The sequence below is a fragment of the Apium graveolens genome, chromosome 6, assembly GCF_009905375.1.
Source record: "Apium graveolens cultivar Ventura chromosome 6, ASM990537v1, whole genome shotgun sequence".
In the NCBI taxonomy this organism is placed as follows: Eukaryota; Viridiplantae; Streptophyta; class Magnoliopsida; order Apiales; family Apiaceae; genus Apium; species Apium graveolens.
Window position 1 is genome coordinate 85,735,965 of NC_133652.1, and position 13,634 is coordinate 85,749,598.

Below are 13,634 nucleotides of genomic sequence, written 5' to 3' on the forward strand. Positions count from 1 at the left end.
TAGAAAAACATGTCATAACTGTGGAAATTCTAACCATCTGGCTTCTTTTTGCAGAAAGAATAAGAACATAAATTCCTTACCTTCAAAATCAGAAGTTAAGAGTCAGTCTGTTAGATATAAGCCACAAAATCCTTGTTTTCATTGTGGTAGTTTATGGCATTCCATTTATACTTGTAAGGAATAACATAGTTTGTACTATGATTATTATCAAATAAAATTTTCTGTAAAGAAAGTTAGCATTATTCCTTCTAGTGTAAGTTCTGTTGCAAAGTCTGATATTGCAAATTCTGATAAGAAAACTGTTAACATAAACTCTGATGCTAAATCCGCTGTAAATATTAACAAACTTAATAAGGCCAAAGGATCCAAGCAAGTCTGGGTCCTTAAGACTAATCATTAGTGGTCTTTGTGATTGCAGGGCAGCAGGAAGAACATCCTAGTTCTGGATAGTGGATGTTCAGGACATATGACTGGAAATAAAGCCCTGCTATCAGACTTTGTGGAGAAAGCTGGCCCAGGTGTTTCTTATGGAGATGGAAACATGGGAAAATCTCTTGGATATGGCAATATCAATCTTGGGAATGTCATCATTGAAAAAGTAGCTCTAGTCTCAGGACTTAAACACAATCTACTGAGTGTTAGTCAAATCTGTGACAGAGGTTATCATGTGGATTTCTTTGAAGAACACTGTGAAGTTGTAAGCATATCTACAGGAAAAGTTGTTCTGAAAGGATACAGGCATGGTAACATTTATGAAGCCAAGCTTTCAACAAGTACTGATGGCTCTGCAATCTGTCTGTTGAGTAGAGCATCAATTGAAGAAAGCTGGGATTGGCACAAGAAACTCTCTTATTTAAATTTTAACAATATAAATGAACTAGTCAAGAAAGATCTTATGAGAGGACTGCCAAAATCAGTATTTGCTCCTGATGACCTTTGTGATTCATGTCAGAAGGTAAAACAAAGAAAATCTTCTTCAAGAACAAGACTAAATCATCAATTCTTGAGCCTTATCACCTACTACATATTGATCTATTTGGTCCAGTGAATGTCATGTCTATTGTAAAGAAGAAATATGCTATGGTCATAGTGGATGAGTTCACCAGATACACATGGGTGTATTTCTTGCACACAAAAATTGAAACTGCATCTATCTTGATTGATCATGTCAAGCAACTGGATAAATTGGTCAAAGATTCTGTGAAGATCATAAGAAGTGATAATGGCACTGAGTTCAAGAATTTGATCATGGAAGAGTTCTGCAAAAACCATGGAATAAAGCAAGAATTTTCTGCTCCTGGAACTCCACAGCAAAATGGAGTTGTTGAAAGAAAGAATAGAACTCTTATTGAAGCTGCACGAACTATGCTTGATGAAGCAAAGTTGCCAACATACTTTTGGGTTGAAGTTGTGCAGACTGCTTGTTTTACTCAGAATGTTACACTCATTAACAAGCATGGAAAGACACCATATGAGATGGTGAAGAAAAAGAAGCTAAATTTGAAGTATTTTCATGTATTTGGATGCAAGTGTTTTGTTCTTAAGACTCATCCTGAACAGCTATCCAAATTTGATCTAAAAGCTGATGAAGGAATTTTTGTTATATATCCACTTTCCACAAAAGCCTTCAGAGTCTATAATTTAAAAACAAGGGTTGTCATGGAATCTATCAATGTCTCTTTTGATGATAAGAAGATTACTGGACTTGAAGATTTCAATGATCATGATCAGCTGAGATTCGAAAATGAAGTTTCAAATTCTGATTCTGTAAATCCTGACAGTCCAAATCCTGATACTGCAAACTCTGATGGATTAAACTCTGATGTTATTGAAACTGTGGTGACTACGCCAAAAAAAATGCACCTGTGCAGGGGGAGCATATTGAAGATCCAACCACATCTCAAGAAACACCAGAACCTACAACAGGCTCTTCAAGTTCTGATGGGCCAAGTTCTGATAATTCTGGAAACTCAGATTCTGATATTTCTGGAAACTCAAATACTGAAGGATCCAACTCAGAGAGCATAATTTCAGGGGGAGCATCAGAAAATGTTGATGGAGACAGCATGGATCATGGGGGAGCATCCAGTTCTAGAGATAACCTTCCATCTGCAAGGAAGTGTACTAAAGCACATGCACCTGACTTAATTATTTGAAATCCTGATGCAGGCGTCAGAACTAGAACAGCTACATCAAATAAATGTCTCTATCATTCTTTTCTTTCTCAGACTGAACCAAAGAAAGTGGAAGCTGCCAATTTCTTGGAGGCAGATTAGTTTCTTGGTTTAGCAAGAAACAGAAGTCAATTTCTACATCAAATGCAGAAGCATAATACATTATTGCAGTAAGCTGTTGTGCACAGATTCTTTGGATGAAGAATCAGTTACTGGATTATGGGTTAGAATTTTTTAAAATCCCTATTTACTGTGATAATCAAAGTGCTATTGCTATGACAGGTAATCCAGTTCAACACTCAATGACAAAGGACATCAGTATTAGGTATCACAACATAAAAGAACATGTGGATGAAGGTACAGTGGAATTGCATTTTGTTTTAACAGATCAACAACTAGCAGATATCTTCACAAAACCACTGTGTGAAGCTACTTTTACAAGATTGGTAAATGAACTTGGAATAGTTTCGGGTTCTTTATCTAAATCTGCCTAGTTTATGTTCTGATACATCAGACTTTATGATCAGTATTTACAGATATTACTATCTTTGTGTATTATGTGCTTAAACTAAAATTTGCTTAAGTGTTGATTGTTGTCTGATGTGAATTCTAAACACTGATAGTGATATGAATGTTTCTGTGACTATTCAATCCAATGAGGTAATTGTGCTAGATGCTGACCTAGTAGTCTTTAATATACTAAAGATCCCGTGTATGAAGTAATTGTTTATGTGGAAATATTTTAACACAAGCAAACTCTGATATTGAGCTTAGTTAAGTTTACTTTGTGTATCTTATTACTAAGTCAAAAACTAGAATAATGCTTCTTATCTGTTAAGTTCTGATGTTAGTAAATCTGATGGATGTACTAAGTGTTGATAAGCCTCACTTATTAAAAAAAAAGAAAAAAAGAAACAAATATCAGGTACTCCTTTAAGATCTAGAGTAAAAATGTGGAAGGGAAGACCCATATGTGGTTTAAAGCAAGCTTCTCGAAAGATGGAACATTCGTTTTGATGAGACAATCAAAGAGTTTGATTTTATCAAAAATGTAGATGAACCATGCGTCTACAAAAGGGTTAGTGGGAGCGCGATAACATTTCTTGTGTTGTATTGAAATAGAGTTGACAAACATAACAACATAGCAGACCCACTCACAAAGCTACTTTATGAAAGTCACTTTGATCGTCATAAAGACGTCATAAAGACAAGATGGGTATTAGATACCAGAGTGATTGGCTTTAGTACAAGTGGGAGATTGAAAGGAATATGTCCTAAGTCCAATCATGTATTAGGATTTAGGAATAACTTCCTGTGTAATCTGTTTTGATTTCATTGATATTAATAAAAGACTTGTTTTGTTTTTATTACGGGCTCTATCTATTTAAGTGTTTAAATAAGATATACCATAGTTTAGAGTAAAGCTTTTTATGGATTATGATGAGATCATAATAGTGAGACCTAAAAGATGATAACTCTAAACTTAAATAGTTCCTGATCATAGGATTACTAACTGGTAATTAATAATCCGTAAAGATCGGTACATACTATGCTTGCTTCATTATGAAGGATGTCTGTTCTCATAGACATTTGTGTGGTGACACTATAGCTAGTATGTAGGTGCTTATTATAGAATAAGTTCATTGAACATGACTCGCACAGCTGAACAACTGATGGAGTTCACTCACGTGTCAGCAGTTGTTCACATAGTGATAGTTGTACAAGTATCCTTAGACTTGAGGTCATCATAGTCATCTTGTGTACACTGAACTATACTTTGGTTTAGTTCTTAGTCTCCAGGGACAATTATTAGGGCTCTTCTGGGTATAGGAATTTGTACACGAAGATAGTGTATGATCAATAAAGGATCTACCCCTTCCAGTGAAGGAAGCGAATGTTCAAGGCTGATCCACTTATGCTAGTTCAGGAATCTCTGGCCAGAGTGAATGAAATTAGAAAGGAGTTTCTAATTTGCATAGAACTACGCATAGTAAATGGTAAGCAAGTGATTGAATTAGATAGGCTTGACACGAGATCCATGCCTTGTATTTAATCGGGACATTGTAGGGTAGAAGGATTTTATTATACGGTAACTATTCACTGAATAGGTTCTTGGTATTCTAAGCAGTGAATTCATATTATCCGGATAGTCGTGATATGCTGAAAAGTATCCCTCACGATGTAGAATAAATGTGATTAATTAATTAATCATATTTAATAAATTAGAGAATTTATATAAATAATGATAAAATAGTTTTATTATTATTTATTTCTACTACCGGCTTAATATTGAACCTACAGGGTCACACCATAAAAAGAGAATGGTTTAATGGTGGAGGAATTAATTAATAATGGCTAATAATTATTTATTTGTGAAATAAATAATTAATTGGCAAATTTAATAATTGATTAAATGAGATTTAATTGATTATAAATTAATTAAGAAAAGTTCTTAATATTATTAATTAAGGATTTAATTTTTTGGAAATTAAATCAAGAGAGAGAATTATTTCTAAAGTGTTTAAAAAGGATTAATAATTAAAAGGTGTTTTAATTATTAATAAGAATAATAAATGGGTTAATAATAATAATATTTTATGGGAAAATTTTAGCTGAAAATTTTGCCTATAAATATACTATTATAAACCCTATTTTTATTTGAACCCCAAAATTTTATAAAACCTAATTCTCTCCACCTCCTCCTCCTCCTTAACGTCGTTTTCTTGGTGGATATCGGTGGAGTGCTTCACGTTTGAGGAGCAGCTGCTAAGGATCTCCGATCGTTGCTTTTGGATCGCATATTAAAGGTTAGTAATCGATCCATATGTTTTTACCACGATTTATATACTTTTATTTGGATTTTATGTGTGTAAAAGTGTTTTACCATGCCTCCGCTGCGATTAAAATCCAACAATGGTATCAGAGCTTAGGTTGTATGCATATAGATCTGTGGTAAAAATTTCATAATTTTATGTGCTTGTATGAATTAATTATGATTTTTACAAGTTATATTATGGATTAATTTTGTCTGATGAGAAATTGTTTCTCAGAATAATTTTGAATGTTGATCTGGGTTCTACAAGTGTTGTAGATCGTCTGGGTATTTTTCTTATATTTTTATGATGTATAGATTTTTTATTATGAATTTTTGAAGTTGTTGCAATTAAATTCGTAATTAAATAATCATGTATATATATATATAAATTATAAGTACGTATATATATATCTGCTATGTTTGTTGTTGTGGCTGTCTGTGTGGCATGGGAAGCAAAACAAGGAACAGACAGAGAAGGTACGGCGGCACGGCAATCGAGACGATGTCAGGCGGCGGCGAATCGCAGAAAGGGGGAGGACCGCGCGTCGACCACGCGCGCGTGGGGCTCACGCGCTTGCGTGCCACGCGCGGCGCGTGGTAGACACGCGCTGGTGACGTCATGCTGACGTCATCAGATGACGTCATGCTGACGTCAGTGAAGGGTTCTGGGCGCGTAAAGCGCGTGGGCGCGTGGGCGCGCGTGGGCCGAGTTCTGACACGCACCTGACAGCGCGTGTGCGCGTGGGAGCGCGTGGGAGACCTTCTTTCGGCGCGTGCGGGCGCGTGGCAGCTCAGAATTGGGCAATTTTGGTGCCGTTGGATTCGTCTTTTCGAGACGCTTCTAATGGTATATTATATGATATTTTATGAAATTGTTTCGAACTGTTTATAGCTGACAGAATTGTTTTAAAGTTGTTTTTGATCGTTTGAATTGCTTTTAAGTGCTTCATGTGATACATAGAGATGTATAATGCTTAGACTAATATACTAGATGATATAACATGCCTACCTTGATGTTTATTCATGTTTATATATGTGATATATGCTTAGTTTATCATGTGATGATAGATTTAGGTGAACTTAAATGAACATAAGGCGTTTGTTAGACAACCTAGTATAGTGAAATTGTTTCATAACCTTAATAATAATATTATGAATACAATCATGAGATTCTTGTGTTTATGAAACACGTAATTGAATATGAATTTTCGATATGAGAGAAAGGATGATTCTGTCAACAACAGATTTCTATCTGTAAGAAAGGGTTATTAAGTGACGCCTCTTGACAATGCTCCACCCGATCTGGGAATCATCTGATTATTGATTATTGATTTAAAATATTTAATTTAAAAGGAAGAATCTCTTTATAATATGATTATGATTGTAACATAATATAATCCCTCTAAAATTAAATAATATCAAGTAGTAATTGGCCAATGACACAACAGGCTTGTGTCGGTCATAGCCTTCCAACATAATAGAAAGTAGTTCTTATTTTTAAATCATTGTCATTTCGTGCCACAGACGAGGGCTTTGATTTCGAAATAAGAAATACTTGTCTATTACATAGAGATGTGTACATTGAATAAGAATCTAAAGGTCGTTACGTGCCACAGCCGTGGGCCTTTGGGGATTGATTTAATTGTACGGAATGTTGGGTTAGACTTGACTTAAAATATTGAGTTTGTCGTGCCACAGCCGTGACTCAATTATTCAAGAGGCTGAAGTTTGATTAGGGAATAACATTAGATGTAATTGACAAGAGTTGTCTGCCTATTGAACATTACATGGCGTTTCGTGCCACAACCGGGGTTGTGTAATGGAATGTAGGATCCCTATTCCCACTAGCATTATGAATGCTTAATTTTTCACGTAGGGGGTTGAATAAATTAGATAAACTAGTGGGAGCCACTTATGAATAAAGACCCGATTCATATAGTGTTTTAAAATGAAATCGAATATTTGCTAAGTGTTGTTATGTGTTTATCATTTACAGATTTACAATATACATTATGTCTTCTGCACTATCACTCAGGAGCATACTGGATGCTCACAAATTGACTGGTCCTAATTATGCTGACTGGCTTCGAAACTTGAGAATTGTTCTCAGGATTGAGAAGCTGGAATACGTGATTGACTCACCTAAGCCTACTGAACCTGCTAGTGATGCACATAATGATGAACATGTTGTGTATCGTAGGTGGATAGATGATGCAAATGTTGCTCAATGCATCATGCTAGCTTCCATGAACATTGAGCTACAGAAGCAACATGAGCATATGGATGCTCACACTATCCTCATGCATCTACAAGAGTTGTATTATGTGGCAGGGAGGACAGCTTGATATGAGATATCGAAGGAGCTGTTCGGTTGTAGGATGTCTGAGGGATCATCTGTGAATGAACATGTACTTAAGATGATCAATTTGATTGAACGTCTTGGACAACTTGGTTTTGCCATGGATGGGGAGCTGAGGCAAGACTTGGTCTTGCAATCGCTTCCGAGTTCGTTCTCGCAGTTTGTTGTGAACTTTCACATGAATAAGTTGGATGTCAGCCTGCCTGAACTCCACAACATGTTGAAGACTGCAGAATCGAATTTCCCCCCTAAGAAGAGTTCTGTTCTTCTAATTGGTGAAGGTTCCAATCCTAAGAAAAGGAAGATGAACTCTTCCAAGAAGAAGAAAGTAGGTGAAGAAAAGCCGGTTCCCCCAAAAGCTGAAGACCCCAAGAGCAAAGTTGTTTGCTTTCACTGTAACAAGGCGGGGCACTGGAAGAGGAACTGTAAGGTTTACCTTGCAGAATTGAAGAAGAAGAAGGGTAGTGAGACTACCGCTTCTGATTCAGGTATGTTCATGATAGAAGTGAATATGTCATTAAATCAAATTTCTACTTGGGTATTGGATACCGCCTGTGGTTCTCATATCTGCAATTTGTTGCAGGGACTAAGGAGAAGTAGGACTCTTGAGGAAGAGGAGGTGATTCTACTGATGGGAAATGGAGCAAGAGTTGCAGCTGAAGATGTAGAATCATTTCATTTATATATGCCTACCGGCAAGACTATTATTTTAAATAATTGTTATTTTGTTCCCTCGATTGTGAGGAATATTATTCCCATGTTAGACTTGGCTGGATTTTCATTTATTATTGAGAATAATGAATGTTCTATTCTTAGAGATAATATTCTTTATGGACGTGGTGCTTTAAATAATGGTCTGTATATATGTGACATAATTTACTTTAGATTGAACAAACTAATAAAAGAAAAGGGATGATGAAAATCTCACTTTATTGTGGCACTGCAGTCTCCATTTAGTGGACATGGAGAGAGGGCTGCAGATTTGCTAGAATTGGTACACACAGATTTATGTGGACCAATGTCTACGCAAGCCATGGGTGGATTTTTGTACTTCATTACTTTCATAGATGATAGATCTTGATTCGGATATGTGTTTGATGAAACACAAGTCTGAGGCCTTTAAAAAGTTCAAAGAGTATAAGTATGAAGTGGAGAAACAAACCAAACATAGTATTATAATTCTTCGATTAGATCGAGGTGGTGAATACTTGAATGGAGAGTTTCTGGATTATCTCAAAGTAAATGATATAGTCTCCCAGTGGACGCCTCCATATTGGTATCTGAAAGGAGAAATCGAACTTTGTTAGACATAGTTCGGCCCATGATGAACTATGCAAATCTTCCAGTATTCCTATGGGGTTACGCATTGGAAACCTCAGCATATTTACTGAATAAGGTGCCTTCCAAATCTGTTCCTCAAACTCCGTATGAGATATGGAAAGAAAGGAAACCGAGTGTTAAACACGTTAAGATTTGGGGATGTCCAGCTTATGTCAAGTAAGTTGACCCAGATAAGCTGGAATATCGATCTGTAAAATGTAGTTTTGTGGGATATCCTAAAGAGACTTTAGGGTATTACTTTTACACCGATCATCGGGTGTTTGTCTCCAGACATGCTACCTTCTTGGAAAAGGAGTTTATCCTTGAAGGAAACAGTGGGAGCAAAATTGAACTTGATGAAGTTCAAGAAGCACAAACTGCTACGGATCAAGTGGAAACACCTGTTCTGACTGAACAACCTTTTGTGGAACAGCCCATTCGTAGGTCAGGGAAAGTGTCTCGCCAACCTGAGAGGTAATATGGCCTTGTCATTGAGAATGACAATGAGTTGTCGATCATTGATGATGACGACCCTGTGACCTATAATATGGCTATGAGTAGTGTTGACTCAGAGAAATGGCATAGTGCCATGAAATCCGGAATGGAATCTATGTATACGGTATACGAAAGAATGATTAGAGCAGATGGCCAGGTGGAGACCTTTAAGGCCAGACTTTTGGAAAAAGGATTCAAACAAAGGCAATGGATTGACTTTGATGAAACCATTTACCTGTAGCCCTGTTAAAATCAGTTCGGATTTTGCTTGCGATTGCTGCTTACTACGACTATGAGATCTGGCAAATGGCCAGATGGTTTTCTTCCCAAGGGAAATGAAAATCTAGTGTGTAAGATATTACGAACCATATGTGGTTTAAAGCAAGCTTCTCGAAAGATGGAACATTCGTTTTGATGAGACAATCAAATAGTTTGATTTTATCAAAAACGTAGATGAACCATGCCTCTACAAAAGGGTTAGTGGGAGCGCGATAACATTTCTTGTGTTGTATTGAAATAGAGTTGACAAACATAACAATATAGCAGACCCACTCACAAAGCTACTTTATGAAAGTCACTTTGATCGTCATAAAGATAAGATCGGTATTAGATACCAGAGTGATTGGCTTTAATACAAGTGGGAGATTGAAAGGAATATGTCCTAAGTCCAATCATGTATTAGGATTTAGGAATAACTTCCTGTGTAATCTGTTTTGATTTCATTGATATTAATAAAAGACTTGTTTTGTTTTTATTACGGGCTCTATCTATTTAAGTGTTTAAATAAGATATACCATAGTTTAGAGTAAAGCTTTTTATGGATTATGATGAGATCATAATAGTGAGACCTAAAAGATGATAACTCTAAATTTAAATAGTTCCTGATCATAGGATTACTAACTGGTAATTAATAATCCGCAAAGATCGGTACATACTATGCTTGCTTCATTATGAAGGATGTCTGTTCTCATAGACATTTGTGTGGTGACACTATAGCTAGTATGTAGGTGATTATTATAGAATAAGTTCACTGAACATGACTCGCACAGCTGAACAACTGATGGAGTTCACTCACGTGTCAGCAGTTGTTCACATAGTGATAGTTGTACAAGTATCCTTAGAATTGAGGTCATCATAGTCATCTTGTGTACACTGAACTATACTTTGGTTTAGTTCTTAGTCTCCAGGGACAATTATTAGGGCTCTACTGGGTATAGGAATTTGTACACGAAGATAGTGTATGATCAATAAAGGATCTACCCCTTCCAGTGAAGGAAGCGAATGTTCAAGGCTGATCCACTTATGCTAGTTCAGGAATCTCTGGCCAGAGTGAATGAAATTAGAAAGGAGTTTCTAATTTGCATAGAACTACGCATAGTAAATGGTAAGCAAGTGATTGAATTAGATAGACTTGACACGAGATCCATGCCTTGTATTTAATCGGGACATTGTAGGGTAGAAGAAGTTTATTGTACGGTAACTATTCAGTGAATAGGTTCTTGGTATTCTAAGCAGTGATTTCATATTATCCGGATAGTCACGATATGCTGAGAAGTATCCCTCACGATGTAGAATAAATTTGATTAATTAATTAATCATATTTAATAAATTAGAGAATTTATATAAATAATGATAAAATAGTTTTATTATTATTTATTTCTACTACCGGCTTAATATTGAACCTACAGGGTCACACCATAAAAAGAGAATGATTTAATGGTGGAGGAATTAATTAATAATGGTTAATAATTATTTATTTGTGAAATAAATAATTAATTGGCAAATTTAATAATTGATTAAATGAGATTTAATTGATTATAAATTAATTAAGAAAATTTCTTAATATTATTAATTAAGGATTTAATTTTTTGGAAATTAAATCAAGAGAGAGAATTATTTCTAAAGTGTTTAGAAAAAGGATTAATAATTAAAAGGTGTTTTAACTATTAATAAGAATAATAAATGGGTTAATAATAATAATATTTTATGGGAAAATTTCAGCTGAAAAGTTTGCCTATAAATATACTATTATAAACCCTATTTTTATTTGAACCCCAAAATTTTATAAAACATAATTCTCTCCACCTCCTCCTCCTCCTTAACGTCGTTTTCTTGGTGGATACCGGTGGAGTGCTTCACGTTTGAGGAGCAGCTGCTAAGGTTCTCCGATCGTTGCTTTTGGATCGCATATTAAAGGTTAGTAATCGATCCATATGTTTTTACCACGATTTATATGCTTTTATTTGGATTTTATATATGTAAAAGTGTTTTACCATGCCTCCGCTGCGATTAAAATCCAACAGGTTTATGTGAGAGAAAACAGTCATAATCATTACGGGTTAGTGGTTAACGTGTATGTCCTGAAAAACTGCATGTGTACGGTAATTATTGCTTATTTTACGTGCCTATTAACTCCTGTTATAACCGTTTATTGACTGTTCACATGGTGCCAGGTGTAAAGTGTATCACATGCTTCAAAAATACAATTGTTGAGTGAAGAGAGTGTATATATGAGAGATAAAAGATTTTCTAATCTTTTACTTACTTTTCTATTCTAAATCTCTTTTATTTTCTCTCTCTCTCTCTCTCTCTCTCTTATTTTCTGAAGTTGTTTTTCTCTCAGGACTTTTAAGAAACATTTTGCAAACATTCTCTTATTCACTTAACTTCTTATAGAGATGGCACCAAAAGATGTAATTTTCAATGGGGCTAAGTTTGTTCCTAATAACTTCTCCGCTATTCTTAACAAGTCAGAAGCCCTATCAGAACTTCACTTCATTCAGGACTTTCTTACTAGTTCTGATATTGGGTACGCTCTGACCGAACCGAATGAAGTCTCCGGTATTCAAGTGCTGGAATTATGGAGAAGCGGAGTATATGATGATGGTGGTGCTCAAGGGTCCCCAAGTATATTTTTTCATCAGGGGAGGATGAGCATGTTGTGATATTGGCTACGGTTCGACAAGCACTGTAGCTGCCTGAGAACTGTGTTTATTCTACTTTTGAGGAGCCAGTTCTTCAAAACATGATGGCCAGTCTGGGGGTATGAGAGGACATTGGAAAAGCTGGGTCAGTTGAAGAGATCTTACATATGGAGGGAATGGAATTTCTTCTTTGACTGCATAACCAAGGCTTTTGTAAACAAATGTTCTAATTTTGATGCAATCCCCATATTCAGCCAACAAATCGGGTATGCTCTAATTAACCAAACTGATTTTGATTATGCAAGTGTTGTTTTAGGTTTCATTGGGGAAATAATGATAGAAGACAGAAATACTGTTTACTTTGCTAGATTCTGTCAGCTTATTTATAGTTTTTGTTGTGATGATAAGCCTCAATCAACTAGTGAATTAATTTCATCATTCAGACTAGCTAAAAGAGCCTTTAATGACTTATTATCTATTGATAATAAGAAGGCTGTGTTAAGACCCCTCCAAGTTCCTATATCTGTCAAACAAGCCTTAATAATATATGATCCAGTTAAATACACTGAACTATATCCTGATGTCCAACCGTCAGAACCACACCCATCAGCACCTAACACCTCTACACAAACACCTCAAACTTCTCAACCTCAAGCTTCAGCACATACAGTGAAGCCTTTATCTTCAAGATCAAAGAGGACAAAGAATGTGCCTCAGTCTCAACAGAAGAGGAGGAGGGTGATTCTGAGAGATGAGTCAGATACTGAGGAACAGGTTCCCATATCAGAACCTGTTGTTGTAGAAGCTGAGAAGATCTCTTCTCAAAAAGATACTGTAACTGGGAGTTCTAGGCCTCTCAAAAGGCTTAGAAAGTTAAATTCTGATGATAAAGCTCCTACAGTGTCTCCACCTTTGAAGAAATTGAAGAAATAGAGAGCTCACAGGGACATAGTTGAGTCAGATTCAGAGGATGCAGTGGAAGCAACTAAGGAAGGGGGTCAGAAATCTCTGATCCCAACAGAACCAATTGTTATTGAATCACTTCCTTCTGCACCACCATAAACTGCTCAAGACAGAGTGCCTACACCTCATGTGTCACCTATAATTGAACAAGTACATACTGAAGACCCAGGTACAAGTGCTGAAATTGATATTCATAACTTGTTTATGCCTGAGGTTTTGTACTTGGAAGCTCCAGCAATTCAACTCATTCCACCAACAATACCAATTTTGGATGTTAACATAACTTGGCTGCAGATCAGAATTTAGAGGATGATGTTGAAGCCTCTATAGCCTCACATACTGCTATTTTATCAGAGGATGCTGATACTACAGAATCTGCAAGTTCTGATGCTGCCAATGAGGAAACTACTGGTGAAGCTGCTGCTAATTTAGATGTTGATGCAGCTGGTCCATCAGGACATGCACCTCAACAAACAGTTAATAAAGCTGATTTAGTCAAGTAGTTTGTTAGAGGAGAAGCACCAGTACCTTGGAGTGAAACTCCTAGAGAAAAGGACTGGACTAAGGAATGGAACACAGTTAGT